The sequence below is a fragment of the Aethalodelphis obliquidens genome, unplaced genomic scaffold, assembly GCF_003676395.1.
Source record: "Aethalodelphis obliquidens isolate GAN/ISIS:26980383/991018 unplaced genomic scaffold, ASM367639v1 scaffold8, whole genome shotgun sequence".
NCBI classification, from domain to species: Eukaryota; Metazoa; Chordata; class Mammalia; order Artiodactyla; family Delphinidae; genus Aethalodelphis; species Aethalodelphis obliquidens.
This window is the reverse complement of record NW_020837952.1, coordinates 41,732,244-41,750,608: the sequence shown is the minus strand read 5'-3', so window position 1 is coordinate 41,750,608 and position 18,365 is coordinate 41,732,244. Positions and strand designations below refer to the sequence as shown.

Genomic DNA, 18,365 nt, shown 5'->3' with positions numbered 1-18,365 from the left:
GAGGAAAAGTGGGAAAACTATAATAGCAGGCAAAGGGACTAAGAAAACAGTATTTAAGAGACCATTTATTGTCAGACACTAGGTATACCTGCCTCAGTATGGCATTGTTGTATGATAATTGCCTCTTTACAACCATTTTGAAGGAAGCTGGTGCATAGGGACACACATACTGATGACTTTGGGAACCAAGTGAAAAATTAAAATATATTGCAGTTCTTTTTCTTGGAAGGCAGGAAAGTATATACTGCATATAAGGGTGCTGAAATCCAAAATGGTTTTAGGGCTTCAAGGAATGAGCTTCTATTACCTGAAAAATTCATTTGTTTGGAATATGCATCCCAGTGCTACCTCTTACCCTCTCTGTGACCTTAGGAAATTTACTCAATTTCTCATAGACTGTTCCTGTCTCTTTAAAATGAGGCTAATGGTAATGATGATAGGTCTGTTGTGAGGATTATATCAGGTCAAGTGTTAACACAACTCCAGCATGTGGTAAGTACTGAAAAAAGAGTTTGCTATTAAATTTTAGGTTCTGTCCATTCACACTTTGCCCATGTTTTTACTTGGGTCCATGGATTTAGGTTTTTCGAGTTTCAGAGTTAAAAAAAATTCATCCTTAGAGGTGTGTTTATTAGGGAGTTTGCTTACAGTATCTTGAGATCCATCCTTGCCTGAGTTCCTTATTACTTCTTACAGTTACATGAGACTCACTTACATTTCTCATCTCTTTTTTTCTCACCAGTCACTCCATAGGGACCACATGGCAGCCATGATCTAGTTTAAAGAGCACTAGGCCAGCCTCCAGAGACCCAGATTTCATTTTGTCTCTGCCAGTAACTCACTGTGTGAACTCGGATAAGCAGCTTAACTTCTCTGGGCTTTTTTAGTCTGAGTTACTCCCTAATATTCTTATCACCTGCTTTTATAGCATTTTCTATCAGTCTTTGGAACTATTTAAATGCTTTGTTCGGATAAATTTAAATATATTCATACTATAGTGTTTAAGTATATGGACTCTGGGGTCAGTTTGACTAGCGCCAATACCCTTTGTGAGGGTAGATGAATTACCTAACTTGTCTGTACCTCTTTCTACTTATTTATAAAATGGAGATAAAAGTATTACTTCGTAGGTTTGCTGTAAGTATTAAAAAAACTACTAGTACACCTGCAGCATTTGAAACCATGCCTAGCATATAGTAAAAGCCCGAGAAGAGATACGGAGATGAAATCATTCTTAAAGAGCTGATAATTTAGTGAGGAGATTAAAGCATACACCAATAACAAGGAGGAGTATGATACATATTCAGTAGAGGAGAAATTGTAGAGTCTGATGGAGCATGGAGGAGGGAGCAATTAATTTCTACTGAAAGGCCCAGGGAAGGGCTCATGAATTAGGTCCACTGTGGTCTAGGTATGGAGGATTAAGCTGGATTCAAGGGAATGATTTCTTGGTGGAAGAAACAAGAGGAATCAGATGAGAAAACACAGAAAGTACCTGATATGCAGCTCTCTTTAGCTGCAGTGTTGATGCTGAATGAGGGCGTGAACTGGGAGATGAAGTTGGGAGAGTGGTCTGGGATTAGATCAGCAAGAAGTTTAGTGCTTTGCTAAGGGGTACGGAGTTGACTGTACGGGCAATAGGAAGCATTGAAGGCTGTTGAAGTGATATGATACCATTTGTGAGTTAGGAGAAAGACACATGTGATTCTGTCAAGGAGAAATTAGAGGAGAGAGAAACTGGAGTCAGAGAGGACAGTTAGAGGCCATTAGAATAGTCTAGTGAGAGATTGTGAGGGTCTAAATTGGAGAAGTGGTTGGGGGTGAAAAGAAGGGCTAGAACTGAAAGCTGGGAAAGTAGATGCTGTCTTGCAAATTCCCCCCGAACATTCTTCCTTTTTCTCCAAGCTATGGTTCCTCCTGTCCACCTACCCAGGTTCTGTGGAATTCCTTCTATGGTGATCCCGCTGTACTCAGTAACTCACGTGTACCTAACCACAGGGTTGAATGGCAAGACCTCAGTGAACTAGGAAGCCGACAGCTTTTATTCTCACTTGTTTAAGGTAGGGGATATTTTAGAAGCAGAAGACAATCACACAACAAAGAGCTTTTGTGTAATTGAGAGGCTTCCAAGCAATAATTAATCTGAAAGTCTTCCTTTTCTTATAGGATACCGAACTATTGAGAGGTGCATTTGAACCTCTTCATTATATATCTGCAGTGGATACTGTGTAACAGTAATTTTGTGGGGTGCATTTTGTAATGCAGAATCTGTTGTATGGAGACATTGTCTTTCGTCATTGCCTGGGTTTATGTAATAGCAAATATGAAAGGGAACATCTAGAGCAATAGAATTAACTATTATCGGTGGCATCTATGCATTGCAAGGCAGATGTTCTCTCTACTTGAAAGAGTACACTTTAAGCAATTGAAGGTCACTGGGATTCTCTTTAATTAGTCATACCTGGTCTGACAAAAGAAGGTGAAGTTCATGAATCTGTGTGAAATGTGAATCAGAAACCAATCAGTGAGCACCGATGAAACAGAATAACAAAAGAAGATCAGAACCAGGTAGAAACATAAAGTTAACGACTTTAGAGAGACAGCAAGGCCCTGATGAGAAGAGATTGCTATAGTATGGTTCTGGGCTTCATTAATAATTATTCTGCATTGACATGTATGATTATGTAGGTTTATATATGTAGATTATATAGGTTATATAGGTTTATATATGTAGATTATATAGATATATGTAGATTATATAGATATATGCATAGATGTATATACATGGTATATATCTATGCACGTACATCAGTGATGAAAAATTCATTCAACCAATGTTTACTTAACACTGTGTGCTAGACACTCTCCTAGGTACTGAGGATAAAACAGTCAATGAAAACAGACCAGGTCCTGAAGAGCTTATATTCTAGTAGGAGAAACAGACAATAAATATATGTAGAATCAGGAGATGATAAGCTCTAAGAATAAAAATAGAGAACATGTTAGGGGGGCAGAGAATGAAAGGCAGAGGGAGGGTTGTGTTTCGTATAGTTTGTTTATAGTAAGGAAGGGCCTCCTTAGTGTGGTGATCTCTGAGCCAAGAATTGAAGAAGGCTTGCAGAGATCTGGGAAGGAAAAGTGGTCCAGCCAGAGAGGACAGGAAGTACAAAGCCCTGAGATGAGATGTCTTGGTATTTCTGAGGAACAGCCATAAGGCAAGGTAGTGGGAGCAGAGAGAGGTAGAGGAGATGCTAGGAGACAAGGTCAGAGGAACAGCTAAGTCTTTCAGGCCTTTGTAGGACATAGTAAGGACTTGGATTTTATTCTGAGTCAGATGGAAGCTTCTAGAAGCATATTATTAGTATGTATGCTAACCACATAGAGTTAATTTTATAACTTGCATCTAATTCTTCATGATCCTATTTTTACATCTAAACATTCCTAAAATAAGAGATGTCCCCATCTAGTCCTCTTTTGTCTCGTTTGCCTTCTTCCTGTCAACAGTGCCCCAGCACACTGCAGAGGCGGCTCTGGATGCTCTCCTGGGTTCTGCCACTGTATCCTTGGGTAGCTTTAGTAAAACATTCTTTTTTTTTTTTTTTTAATCTTTATTGGAGTGTAATTGCTTTACAATGTTGTGTTAGTCTCTGCTGTACAACAAAGTGAATCAGCTGTATGTATACATATATCCCCATATCCCCTCCCTCTTGAGCCTCCCTCCCACCCTCCCTATCCCACTCCTCTAGGTCGTCACAAAGCATCAAGCTGATCTCCCTATGCTATGCAGCAGCTTCCCACTAGCTACCTATTTTACATTTGGTAGTGCATATGTGTCAATGCTACTATCTCACTTCGTTCTGGCTTCCCATTCCCCTGCTGTGTCCTCGAGTCCATTCTCTATGCCTGCGTCTTTATTCCTGCCCTGCCATTAGGTTCATCAGTACCATTTAAAAATTAATTAATTAATTAATTAAGTTTGGCTGTGTTGGGTCTTCGTTGCCATGCACGGGCTTTCTCTGGTTGCAGTGAGTGGGGGCTACTCTTCGTTGCAGTGCGCGGGCTTCTCATTGTGGTGGCTTCTCTTGCTGTGGAGCGTAGGCTCTAGGTGCGTGGTCTTCAATAGTTGTGGCACGCAGGCTCAGTAGTTGTGGCTCGTGGGCTCTAGAGCTGGCAGGCTCAATAGTTGTGGCGTACAGGCTTAGTTGCTCCACGGCATGTGGGTCTTCCCGGACCAGGGCTTGAACCCAAGTCCCCCGCATTGGCAGGCAGAGTTCCAACCACTGTGCCACAAGGGAAGTCCCAGTACCTTTTTTTTAGATTCCTATATATGCATAAGTATACGGTATTTGTTTTTCTCTATCTGACTTACTTCACTCTGTATGACAGACTCTAGGTGCACCCACCTCACTACAAATAACTCAATTTCATTCCTTTTTATGGCTGAGTAATATTCCATTGTATATATGTAACACATCTTCTTTATCCATTCATCTGTCGATGGACATTTATGTTGCTTCCATGTCCTGGCTATTGTAAATAGTGCTGCAATGAACATTGTGGTACATGACTCTTTTTGAATTATGGTTTTCTCAGGGTATATGCCCAGTAGTGGGATTGCTGGGTCGTATGGTAGTTCCAATTTTAGTTTTTTAAGGAACCTCCATACTGTTCTCCATAGTGGCTGTATCAATTTACATTCCCACCAATAGTGCAGGAGGGTTCCCTTTTCTCCACACCCTCTCCAGCATTTATTGTTTGTAGATTTTTTGATGATGGCCATTCTGACCAGTGTGACGTGATATCTCATTGTGATTTTGATTTGCATTTCTCTAATGATTAGTGATGCTGAGCATCTTTTCATGTGTTTGTTGGCAATCTGTATGTCTTCTTTGGACAAATGTCTATTTAAGTCTTCTGCCCATTTTTGGACTGGGTTGTAAGACACTCAGAACTTAGTTCTCCTACCAAGAAAATAGGAGTACTCTCATCAAATTCACTTTATTAATGATTTAACAAGAAAAAAAGAAATAAAATAATACCCAAACTCACAATCTTATAATATTCTTTGTCTTTACATTATTGCCACAGGGCTTAGCATGTAGTAGGTATGCAATAAAAACTTACGGAATTGAATTAGAAAGGTAAAATGGGAGAATATGTAAAATGCTCTCCAAGTTTCTTTAGGGCTAATATAATTTTATTTGCTTAGCTCAAAATATACTCTTTCTGGGGAGCATGACTCTTGATAGCCAGAAAGTGAGTTATTTTTGTTTTCCTAATGCTTTTATGACACTCTTTTTTAAGAGTTTATTTAATTCTTTAAGTTAGAGAATGAAATGGTTCATTCTGCTTAGATTGGACTTTTGATGATGCTACAGATATATAATTATTCCTTTCACAAAATTTCACCAAGAATCTTAGCACATGCCTTCTCTTATAAAGCTTTGCAGAAAGTTACATGATACTTCTTTTGTGTCCTTTGAGTCTAGCTTTTTTGATAAATTGTTTGCAAAAATGGCCCGGAATTCTTCCTCTTTCTATACACATGCCCTTTTGTGATGTGACTTTGCAGCAGCTGCCCTCAAGAGGTGGTATCAGTTTCTCTACCACTTGAATCTGGGCTTGCTCTGCCAGTGGGACATTAGCACATGTGATGCAAGTAGAACCTTCAAAAATATAGCACACGGGACCCTCCCTGGCTGCTCTTGGTAACCCTGTTACTACTACTATGTGGATAAGCTCAGGCTTACTTGCTGGATGATGAGTAACATATGACCAGTTACTTTTTTTGCTGCTGGCAGTAGACAGGCAACCACAAGACATGCCAATGAGGCTATTGTCAGCTAACTGACACATGATTGGGTCTGAGCAACAACATGTGGACCAGAGATGAATGGTGTCAGCTGAGCCTAACCCAAATTGCTAATCCACAGAACTGTGAGCGAATAAATGTTTTAAGTGCTAAGTTTGGGACAGAAAAATCTAACTGATATAGCTCATATCCCTATTTGTTTATATTCTGTGAACCCCAAAGTGTATTTTCTTTTTGCTTCTCTTTTCTCCAAAACACACACTGTGGTAGAGACATAAGGCTTCTGATCATGAGTGCCAACGTATGGCAGGGGGGTAGTTTCCCCCCACACCACCAAACAATTCTCTGACACCAGCTGGGTGTCCTACAATTCAACTGAATTCTGACACCACTACTTGGAGACAGCATCAAATTCCACAGATTAAGGGCTCAGTCCCACAGGACTGTCCTCCACCTCAGATGCCACTTGCAAATCCAGGTTGTTACTTGTACTTCTGACCAACTGGCTATAAACCAGAAGTTCTCATGACTTCATCCATGGGTTCAATAAATTTGTTCGAGTGGTTTGCAGAACTCAGGAAACCCATTCACTCACTAGATGACCAGATTATTACAAAGGATATTAAAGGATACAAATCAATAGCCAAATGAAGAGATACTTAGGGCGAGGTACCAAACAAAGGAGTTGCCTCCCGCGGAGTTTGGGCTCGGCATAGTGGCATGTGGAATGTTCTGATTCACCAACGTGGAAGCTTTCTGAACTGCTTGCTTTTGAGTTTTCACGGAGGCTTCATTACATAGACGTGATTGATTAAATCATTGCCCATTGGTAGTTGATTCAATCTCCAGCTCCTTTCCTGTCCCCAGAAATTAGAGGGGGTGGGACAGAAAGTTCCACCCCTTTATCTAAGGTTGGTTCCCCTGGCAACCAGCCCCCATCTTTAGGTGCTTTGTAAAAGTCACCTTGTTAACATAAACCCAGTTGTGGTGAAAAGGGGCTTGTTATGAACAACAAGACACCCATTTCACCTTTATGGCTCTGAAGTGATTTTAGGAAGAGGACAAGAGACCAAAGATACTCCCATTGCTCTTATAGCTCAGGAAATTCCAAGGCTTTTGGGAGCTGTGAGCCAGGAACCATGGACAAAGATCAAATACATCAGAGAAATGTCTTTTGATCATCTGAGTAATATAGATATATATTTCTTTTATCACAGTGTTGTAGACAGCTAGTCCCCCAACATCCACTTTTTTCTTTTTCTTTATTAATAGACCTCCCCACTTCCTCTACCTCCTCATATTTGAGTTTTATCTGGGCACACAGCTGTCCAGCTTAGACTAAATTTCCCAGCTTCTCTTGTGGCTAAGGTGTGGTCACGTGACGAAGTTTTGTCCAGTGGGCTGTGAGTGGGAGAAATGTGTGGTTAGGAAGCTGCTTGTTCTTCACTCTCTCTTCCTTCCTCTCATTTTCCCCTCCTCGTTTTCTCAGGCTGGCATATTGAGTCACCTTAGACCCAGAGATGGAAGCCACATGTTAAGGGTAGCAGAGATAACCCACAGCTCAGGTCCCAGAATGACTTTGCAAATCAGATCTAGTTACCCATCCTGAACCACTTGCCTACCGCTGGTGTGTTACGTGAGAGAAAAATAAACTCCCATGTTAAGTATGCCACTATATTTTCAGGTCTCTTTATTATAGCAGCTTGACTTTTACCCTAACTCATGCTTAACATTGCAGACCCAAACACATAAACACACACTGCCTAATACAGTACTTAGAACTCAGGAGCTCAGTAAATGCTAGATTCATGCACTTATTCAATAACAGTGACTGAGCTCCTATTGTGTATTAGGCAGAAAGTTGCACAGGTAATTGCTTTTTTTTTTTTTCTGGTCGGGAGCTAACAAATGAGAAGGGAAAGATAGAAAAAAATTAACATAAAAGGGAAATTAAAGGTGACGAGAACTGTAACAGAGGACTCTGTCAGGGGTGGTATCCAGAGAAAATGAAAGGATTTGGACATCTCTTAAAAGTTTGCCGCAGTAGGATGAAACACAAATCATGAAACGAAGCATCCATTCAACACAACTGTACAATTTCTTTCACAGAGTTTGGAGCCTCCTCTCACTTGTTTCTGGGTCACTGACCTTGAGCTGGGGCGGGGGTAGGGGATGGCTACTGGCTTACTGTTTTCTCACTTCAGACTTCCAACACTAGCTTTTCAAAGGGTTTTGTGTGTCGGGTGTAGGGGTGGCAGTAGGGACGAAAGTTAGGTTTAGAGGATTACTGACAATCCTGTAATAACTTTTGAAATAGCTTTTCAGATCAATTCCCATTCATTTCCAACTTTACAGAGAAAAGGGGACCAGGGAAGGATCAACAGTTATGAGAAAAACTAAGGAAAACACTTCACTCACCACAACTGGAAATGGGAGATATCTCTTTATTCTCATATCCCATTTTCTATTCCCCAACATCTCCTGTGGTTTATTTGTGTTTTCCTCCTATCATCCACAATGATTTTTATTTTATATTGAGAATATCCTGGGAAGAAGATACTAAGCGAGAAATCACTGCAAAAGTTCCAGAAGAGAACATATATAATATCTTGGGTGTTAACTAAGAGAAGCTAAGCATGAAGAAGAAATTGTGTCAAATTAGGTAGTCCTGTCTGTTTTGTCTAATTGCACAAAATCTCCTGTCATGCTCATTTGCAGTAGTGTTGTTTTTTATTTTGAGTTATAATGGCCTTGTTGTTTATGAATAACTTGCCCAAATGTGGCCTACATTTTAAAAATACCTTTCATTTTCAGGATGTAGGGTATATGCCTTAATACAAATCATTCATCCTCTGTAAGCCTCAGTTTCCTCATCTGTAAAATAACTAGATGATGTCTGAAATCTCCTTTGGGCCCCAAATTTCACACTTTGAATTCCCTTATAAACGTTGATTAAAGTCTGGTGACAACTGTAGCTACAATGACAATAGAATAATGAAGCATATTAACATTAGTGTTAATGCAGTAATCAGCTGTGTTTTGTTCCATATGGCAATTTATTTCAACAATTAAGCCAAACTCCATCTGTTTTGGCATACACAATTTTTCAGACGGGTTCCTGAACCACATCTCTGGAAATCATTTCATGTTTTTCAAATATTGCTACCATCAATAAATGACAACTGTGCAGAATCTTTCTGATTAAAAAAAAAAAATCACTGATGCCAAAGCCCATCTTATTTGACAAAGCGATTGTTTTGCTTATTTGACCTTACAGATGTGTTGCACGGTCTAATCAATAGACCCAGAAAAGGAAGATAGATCTCGGTGTCAGCATGGAGGGAACATGCATGGGGTGTTGGATTCTAGATCAGGTAAAGCAAACCTCAACACTGTCTGCAGTGGATTTCAATTTTTCTGACCTGAGGATCCTGTTGTGATAGGATGGGCCTCAGTCTGTGACAGAGACAAGACAAATGGTACATTCCACACATCTGGCAGGGGTGCCTTTCTTTGGCTTGGGTTGAGCTGCATTGACAGAATAGCAATAGGGAACATTTGTCTTTATCTTTATAACACTTGACAAGAGGCATGATTACTGCTGTAAGGGTATCAAAATAAAGAAAAAATGAGCTGTCCAAGAGCCCTGTTATTTATCACATTCAGAAACGCTAACCCAGACTAGCAGGATAGAAATTCCTTGTCAAATTGCCTCTAAAAATCATATTTTCCTCCCAAGACAGTATGTGAAACCCATGGATCTCACCTGTGTTCCCCATCCCCTGTTTTTGCAAGTTGGGGACAGTCCCCTCCTGGCCCAAGCTGTCCCTCCATAGCCTGGGAGTTGCCTCCATGTGGCTCATTGCATGTCCCAGCCTGACAATATGCACACCATTCCCTGCATGTACAGGAAAAACAGGGAAAAAAAAAAAAACCCTGCTAGCTGGCAGCTTATTAACAAATATTGAATGTATACAGCAAAAATTCGATTTATTCTGCAGCAAGTGTTAGGATGTCTCCAGGCAAATTAGAGCCAGAGATGACTTTGTTCAACCCCTTTATTTATTTTCCCGTTCCTTGTTTCCTAATTAGGCAGGCTTTCTTCTGCTTCACAAACACACTCTCTGCCTAAATCATTGCAGGTCTATTGAATCCTGAGCACAATGGGCTTATACATTCATATTAATACCTTGATAAGGAGGTATAATCCACCCTTTTGCATAAAGCCGCCAAATAACTTCAAGAATGATTCTAAATGCCTTTATGACACAGTATTTTCCTAGTCTGATTGTGGGGTCCTGCATGTGCTATTGCCAATGAATTTTCCAAAGAAGTTGTGAACAGTAGATGGGTCTAAGAAGTGTTTGCTTTGAAAGGCCACCTCCTTCAGTGTATGGCGCCGAAGTCTTTTTTTCTTTTTTCTTCGAAGTGTTCTCTTTCAGCAGGCAGTTGCTCACAATTCCTCATGAAGAGCAATTCAAGAAATCAATGGCCATGTCCTAAAGTTTGTTTGGAATTCAACATTTTATTTGGACTTAGCATTCTTTTGCAGGGTTTAGAGCAGTTCTCAACGTTGGCTGTCCATTAGAATCATATGAGGAGCTTTAAAAAAATGTTGATGCCCAAACCCCTTCCCAAACCAATTGAATTAGAGTATCAGAGGGTGGGACCAGGGCACTGGCATTTCTAAAAGGCTCTCCAGGTGATTCTAATGGGCAGCAAAGTTTAAAAGCCATTGGTTTGTAGGGTTTTTATCATTAGAATATATCTAGAGAAATCTTGTTCAGTCATTCAGTAAGTATTTGAATGACTACTATCCATTAGGAAAAAGACTATGCACCTTTATGTCTTGGGGGTTCAAAGACATAAAGGAATTTCTATGTTCTCAAATTAGCTGGTAAGTTAATAGAGGCCATGAGGTTGTCATTCTTTCCACACATATTGATCCTATTATGTGTTACAAGCACTGGGGAGTCAGCCGAATCCAAGACAGACAAGGTCTCTGCTCTCATTGAGCTTGCATTCCAGTAAACACATTTTAAAAATAGGTACTGATGAGGGAATCCCCTGGTGGTCCAGTGGTTAGAATTTGGCGCTTTCACTGCCAGGGCTGGGGTTCAATCCCTGGTCAGAGAACTAATATCCCATAAGCTTCACTGCATGGCCAAAAAAAAAAAAGTACTGGTGAGCTCTATAAAGAAGTGAATACAGAGGTAATATGATAGAAAGTGGCTGGGACAGGGGGAGAGTTCTGGGATGCTTCTCTGAGCAGCAGGCCTGAATGATGTGAAAAAAACAGTCAAATGAAGATCTTGAGGGATTGAATCCCGGGCAGAAGGAACACCAGTGCCAAAGTCTTGAGGTAGGAGCTAGCAACTGCATGGAGCAGAAAGAAGCCAAAGTCCTCAGAGGAGGTAAGAGTCAGAGATGAGGTTAGAGGTAGATAGGGGGCGTGAACATGCTGCACAAAGGTAACCTTACAGAGAGAAGAAAGCAGGCAAGAGTTGGAGGTGCAGATTAATGGTTCTGAGCATTAAGAGAGAAAGGACTATTGCTTTCATAGGGCCATTGGGTGTTCATAGAAAAGGTGGTTTTGAATTGTACCTTGAAGGAGATTGCCTGAGAAGCTGGAGGGGAAAAGCATTTAAAATAGAGGTATTTCTCTGTAAAGACATAGAAGGTTTGACAGTCTAGAGTATGAACAGAGAATGTCCAGCTTGACTGGAATGGATACATGAAGCAGTCATGGGAGCTTAGAAGTTGGGATAGTAAAGGACTTTGTATGTTGAGAGCTTGGACTTTATGCTAAAGACAGATGGAAACCCAAATATATTTTATGCTTGTTTCTTCATCCTTATATCTGGCCAATTCCTGCCTCGCTCCTTGTATCCCAGCAACTCCAAACTTCTCCTAAGCACCCCACATCCCATACATACATACTTACAGCACCATGCCAGTTGGGTCTTTGTGATTGTCATGCCCTCTGTTCAGAATATTTTTCCCATACCCTTGGGCTCCTCCTTGTCAGCTAGTCAATCTGCTGCTCAGTTGTTGAGTTAGCCACAGTTCCTTCAGGAAGGTGTCTCCGACCTTCCTTGTTGACTCCATAAAATGAGAGGCATATTTCCTTAAGGGCACTTGCCATGCTGGGTCACTCATTCTTGAGTGCTAGAAAGCAGCTCTTTATAGAGTGTTAGGTACTGTTCTGGGTGCTTGCGTTACACTCTAATTGATAGATGGGCAAGAAACACTGAACGTAACAAATAAGCAAATTATATAGTTTGTTATAAGATAGTAAGTATGGTAGGAAAAAGTAGTTCAGGATATGGGTGTGGTGCAGGAGGGTAGATTAAAAGGTCAGTAGGTCTAATGGAGAAAGCAAAATCTGAGCAGAGATTTAGATTGAACAACTATTCCAGTTTGCGTGAGATGGAGTCGTTTCCTGGGATGCAGGATTTCTAGTACTGAAACTAGGATAGTCCTGGGCAAACCAGGATGGTTGGTCCCTCTGGAACAGTTTGTTAATATTTGTCCTATCTGCTAGTTTTACACAGCTTGAGGATAGGTTCTATAGAGGCAGCGTAACGTAGCTTAGATTACAGGCTTTGGAGTCAGACTGGCTGGATTCAAACTATGGCTCAGCCATTTGTTAACATTGTGACCTTGGACTAATAAGATTTTTAACCTCCCTGAGATTTTGCTTCTTCATATATGAAATGGAAGTAGCTGGTACAGAATAAACAGTCAATAAGTGTTGCTGTTATTATTATTCATAGTGCCTAGCATGGTCCTGGGGGGTAGTTACTCCTCAATAGATGTTTATTGAAGGAACAGATGAATAAATGACAATCTACCATGTACCAGGCACTGGGCTAATCTCTGGACGTGCAAAAATGAATAAGGCATGATTTCTGCCTTCAAGAAGATCACAATCCAGTAGGGGAGACAAACATGCAAACATCATATTTTGTCATACAACTGCGGTCTTTCTCCACTGTTGCAATCCTTCCATGATGCACTCTTGTTTTTTTTTTTGTAGGGCATATAACCTTCTAATATACTACATAATATTCTTTTTTTTCCTACATAATACTCTTATGTGTCACAATTATTCCCACTGGACTGCAGCTTCTTAAAGGCAGGGACCTTGGTTTTGCTCATTGAGATGTCCCAAGTGCCTGGAAGAGTACCTGGCACCAAGAAGATGCTCAGTAATGTTTGGTGACTTAATGAATGGAAGTTCCGTTTCATGTGATAAGAGCTTTAAAGAGGTATGTACAAGGTGTGGATGATTCCTTCTTTTGGACAGAGTCAGGGAAGATTCCACAGACAATGTGGTGTTTTATGTTGACCTTGAAGGATTTGTAGTGTTTCTTTAGGAGGAAAAGTAGGATGGTATTTCAGGCTCAGAGGCTAGCAGGAAGGCCTGCTAGAGCCAGGAGAGCCAGGAGAATGCAGGGTCATGGAAGGCAGAGAGAGGGATTAAGGGAGTGACTTTAAGAGAACCTGAAGCAGTTGAACACAGGGGAGGTTTAGGAGACGTTTCAGCATGCTGGTGGAAAATGGATCAAAGGATGAAGCAGTGTGTGGAGTGACAGTGTGGAGACCAGTGTGTAGTTACTCAAGAATATGGCTGAATATGAGCTGGTAACTTGAGAGAGGACGATCTTAATTTTTAGTGAAGTAAGATCACTTGAGCATGTTAGTAGGCTAAGAGGAAATAGCCAACAGAAGAGGCAACAGAATAGACATAGAAGAGGGCACAATTGATGTAGTGAAGTTCTAGAAGGGATAAGAAGGGATGAAATTGAGAGGACAGAGAGAGAGAGAGTTTGCTCTTTCGTTTTCAGAAACTAGAGGTAGGGAGGAGAGGATAGGCATTTTACCACTTTTGTGGAACCCAATAATGATTCATCATGGAAGATGGTATTGTTATAGAAACTGAGTCATTGGCAACTAAATTGGATTCTATTACCTCACTTTATGTTGGATGACAGTTAAGAAATGTGGCAACTTTCTTCAGGGGAAGTGTTTAGAAAAAAATAATTTTTTTAATTGTTAGAAAACACAGAGCATTGTATTGGAATTTTCTGACTAACTCAGAATTTACAAAACACCATTTATGTTTCCAACCATTGTTAAAAATGATTGCAGTTTTTTCTTTCATGAGAATGATAAATTGAAAGAACATTTTGTTTTTAAAATTTTGAAGTGATTCAGAAGCTTCTCCAAATTTTAATCGAATTATCCCGAGTTGCACAGGTAGATACAGATGGTGTAAGGAATTGGGATTAATGGGTATGGAATTTAGGATGTCCATGGAGAGAGCCTTTTTTTCCAAAAAAAACTCCCCAATTCCAGTTGTAGCAAAACTATTTGTGAATCGAGGATTTCAGTTATTTAGCTTTTACTTATTTTTGACTTTTGTATTACATGCGAAAATTAACTTCTAGAAATTAGGAAATGGAAGATTATAATAATGAGTAACCGGGTTTTGCAATTTAAATTTTTGCTTATAAATTTTGTATTGGGTGGGTAATCTTTATATTCTGCCATCAGCCAAAGAAGTGGGTTGTCTCTGAATATAACTATTATATTATCAGACATAATAGTCTTTTCCTCAAGGGCAATTTCTCAAACAAATGATTTCAAAATCAATAAACACCCTGTAGCCTCCTGTTTCAGAATTTACTTATTCATGAGATGCTTATCTCTCTGTAAATTCCCAGGAAGAATTCTTATTGCTTAATCTCACCATATTGGATTGAATGTTTATCAGTTTAAAATTAGTTCTTATTAAATTTTCTTGGCAACTTTGTAATCGTCTCAGGGGTTTCTCCCCTAGAGAGTTATACTTACTTTTAAATCTTACATGAGTAGAAACTCATTTTAACATCCTAAAAATCATTAAACATTGGCCTGCCCATTTATAATGGGTTGCGTTTCAATATAAGTTGGGGCAAAGGCCATATGCCTGCAAACAGTGCTTTTTAAAGAGACTATTTTGTATGGCTGCATGTTTTCATTATTAGACACTGACAGTCTCCATCACTGACAGGCAGTGACAAATTGAAAGCTGAAGCCGGGTAGAGGCTGGTGCAGGTATCTTCTCATTTGTCACCTTGAAGGCTGTTTCTGCTGTCCTTTTGTTTGGTCACAGTATCATTAGTAGCTTCTTTCCAAATCTAGGGATGTGATTGGATGTCTGTGGAATTATATTACCACATACATGGCCAGGTAACTAAAGAGGAATGGATGGTCTGCTCTGACCGCCTGGTTGTGAGAGAGGATGCCTGTTCAAGATGGCGAGCACCTCAGAAATAATGCTCTGCTGTGGGCTCATTTGAATAATCTCTCCACTCATTAAACACAGCTGCAAGGCAAGAGGCAGCAGAGTTCAAAAGGCAAGCCAAGGGAATATATTAGTAATAGAATTATAGTTTAAGCCTTAAGGCATGTTTCCGCAATATTTTTGTACTCCATTAATTACAGCTAGAACACTTTTGTCACTTACTAAAAAAAAAGTTAGAGGAATATTTTGACTAAGAAACCTAAGTAAAATGTATATGTTTTATAAAAGTGTTAGATAGGCTGCAATTAAATTTTAAGACAAACTCTGGAAGTTATCCAACAAGTCATTTCCTTATTGTATAATATAAATCCCTGGTGAGCTGGGATTAGAAACCGTCGGTACAATTTAGCTTCCAGAGTCACTTTACCCTCCACATCGTACACGGGTGTCTTCATACAGCCTTCTGTGTGAGGATAGCTCTGTGTGTGTGTGTGTGTGTGTGTGTGTGTGTGTGTGCGCACGCGCGCGTGTGTGCCTTCACCTGTTGGGTGATTTCTGGTCTAAATCCCAGAATGCCTCTTACTCTTATCCACTCAGAACATCACATTTATTATAGGGCTAGAAAATATTTAATGGAAGAGAGAAAATAGTGGAAATAAAAGGTGGAAACAAAAAGCAAAAGTTTCCTTTGGAAGGCTTCACTGGCAGTTTTTCTCCTGTTTTTGAAGTTCAGCGTCACTTTGGGCTCTTCTAGAGTTGCAGGCTCTCAGATCTTGTTTTTGCTCTTGATATATACCCACCCCTAATCTCATCCACCACACCATCTTGCCTGGATGACTCACCAACATGACTTTTTAAGATATTAGGAATTTGATGTATTTAAATTCTGAATGGTTTAACTCTGAATCCAAGTCTATATCTTCCCTAGGGTCGGGAATTGAATCGAGTTTTATTACCCCAGGGAAGCATGTCCTCTTCCAATACAAAAGCAAATGGCTTTCACATTGTCACAGAGTTTCTATAAGGATTTTAAGGATATATTGAATTCCAAGGGTGGACAACTCCATTCTTTCTCCTCTCCTCACACACCTGCGTCAGTTGACAAAAACTGAGGGTAGATGTAGCACAATCAGAGGATGTAGAGAGATTTTAGTTCTCCGTTTTCTCTCTCATTTCCTTATTAAGCTCTTCCTAAGGCATGATGCAAAGTGGTGAGCCAAAGAGGTTTTTTGTTTTGTTTTTCTAGGCATCTTATTCATCTAGCATTGTTTGAATAAACAGTTCTTCGCAAGTGAATTTTCCTGATAACTGAATATAGCAAAGTTTGAAGAAGAGTAAACTGATAATTTGTCATTTGCTTTCAGGTTGGATCTCTGCCTCTATCTATGTGACTTTGTATGTGTTCAATGATAGGTAAGCAGTGAGTGTGGTAGGCTGAAAAATGGGCCCTCTACATCCTAACCCCTAGAGCCTGTGACTGTTATCTTACTGGGCTCAAAAAAGGGTCTTTATGCATGTGATTAAGTTAAGAATCTTGAGATGGGGAGATAGCCTGGATTTTCCAGTTAGGCCCTAAATGCAATCACATGTATCCTTATATGAGGAAGGCAGTGGAAAACTTGACACACACAGAGGAGAAGCTGGTGTGGAGGTGGAGCAGAAGGATTTCAAGATACTGGCCTTGAAGATTGGAGTGATGTGGCTGCAAGCCAAAGAATGCCAGCAGCCACCAGAAACTGGAAGAGGCAAGGAATGAATTTTTCCCTAGAGTCTCTGGAGGGAGTGTGATCCTGATGACACCTTGATTTTGGCCCAGTGATACTGATTTAGGGCTTTTGGCCTTCAGAACTGTGAGATAATAAATTTCTGTTATTTTAAGCCAATAAGAATGTGGTAATTTTTTATAGCAGCGATAGGAAACAAATAGAGTAAGGAACTCACAGAACATCCAAACATGGGGCCTACCAGCCAGGCTAATGAACCTCCACAGTGTCTAAAAGTTCCATTTTTGCAAATTATCTTCTAGGCTAGTTGGAATAGTCCAGCTGCCTGTTTCAAATTCAGCATTCATAAGCACAAAATATTTAGCAGAAGGAAAATAAGCCTACTGATTTTTTTTTTTTTTTTTTGTGGTACGCGGGCCTCTCATTGCTGTGGCCCCTGCCGTTGCGGAGCACAGGCTCCGGACGCGCAGGCTCAGCGGCCATGGCTCATGGGCCCAGCCGCTCCGCGGCATGAGGGATCTTCCCGGACCAGGGCACGAACCCGTGTCCCCTCCATCGGCAGGCGGACTCTCAACCACTGCGCCACCAGGGAAGGCCAGCCTACTGATTTAAAGGCAATAGACCGAAAGGAAAATATAGACTTGGCACCCATTAGCTCATTCCTTCCTCTTATTTTTGGCCTAAAGGTACAAGTTCTTACAACCTGGATGCTGTTTATCAGAAAGGACGTAGATGGCATTAGATATGATACAAATAACGCTACTTGGCTGAAGATCCGGCTGCTGCTATGTTCCCATTTTTAGTTGCTTGCCATGTTCTTGCAGAAGTCATGAGTTGTTAACTTTGGTCTCAGAGTATCAGGTAGTCTAGCAAGATCCACACCACAGCATTCCCACCCCTAAATGAGGCTCTGATCTCTCACTGATCCCCAGGGAATAAAAGCAGCCCTAGTTTTTAAACGTCCTTTTCATCAAGACTGTTAAGTCAGAAGGGCAGAGATGATCTTTCTCATTGGTCAGTTTTCTCCTAAGACATCTTACTGTTGGCTCCACTAGCTCCATTTCACTTAGGGAGTTAAGCTGCATAAAGAGAATACATCAAAACATCTCTTTGGCTAGACTGATGAAGCTAGAATAATATGTATCTTCTAAGCAAAAAGAATCTGAACCATTGGACTGTTAACATATCTGTGTGGCTTTACTTCTCCTTGGAGAGTAAGAAAGTTGGATCTTTCTCTGGACAACCTCGATAGCAGAGGCAATGCCAATTTTACATTTTATTCTTCAAGTTTGGAAATCATGAACAGAACTTTAAGAACTATTCCATGTATCTCTAAACATAACTACTACCTAGACAGCAAGACCTCACTAGTTTAGAATAATGATGTGAGGGTGGAGGAGGCCATCAGCAGCTGATAATATGGTTGTGGGAAGTTTTTAAAGAAGAGCACTTTGGTGTCAACTAGAATACATACTAGACAGAAAGATATAAATGTGCGCTAGTCAGTGGAGTAAAGCAAGTCGAATTTAAAAATTCT

At 40.3% G+C, this 18,365-nt stretch overlaps 2 long non-coding RNA genes across 2 annotated transcripts in view; both read left to right on the top strand.

Annotated features, from left to right (window-relative positions):
• The window catches only part of LOC113620876 (uncharacterized), a 37,963-nt gene extending 20,724 nt beyond the window's left edge, over positions 1–17,239 (top strand). The window contains exons 2-3 of the long non-coding RNA XR_003432962.1: positions 9,090–9,186; positions 16,469–17,239. This is a non-coding gene — a long non-coding RNA (uncharacterized LOC113620876). The remainder of the gene's footprint in view (positions 1–9,089; positions 9,187–16,468) is intronic.
• The window catches only part of LOC113620875 (uncharacterized), a 465,861-nt gene that overhangs the window by 422,627 nt on the left and 24,869 nt on the right, over positions 1–18,365 (top strand). The gene's annotated exons all lie outside the window — the stretch shown is intronic.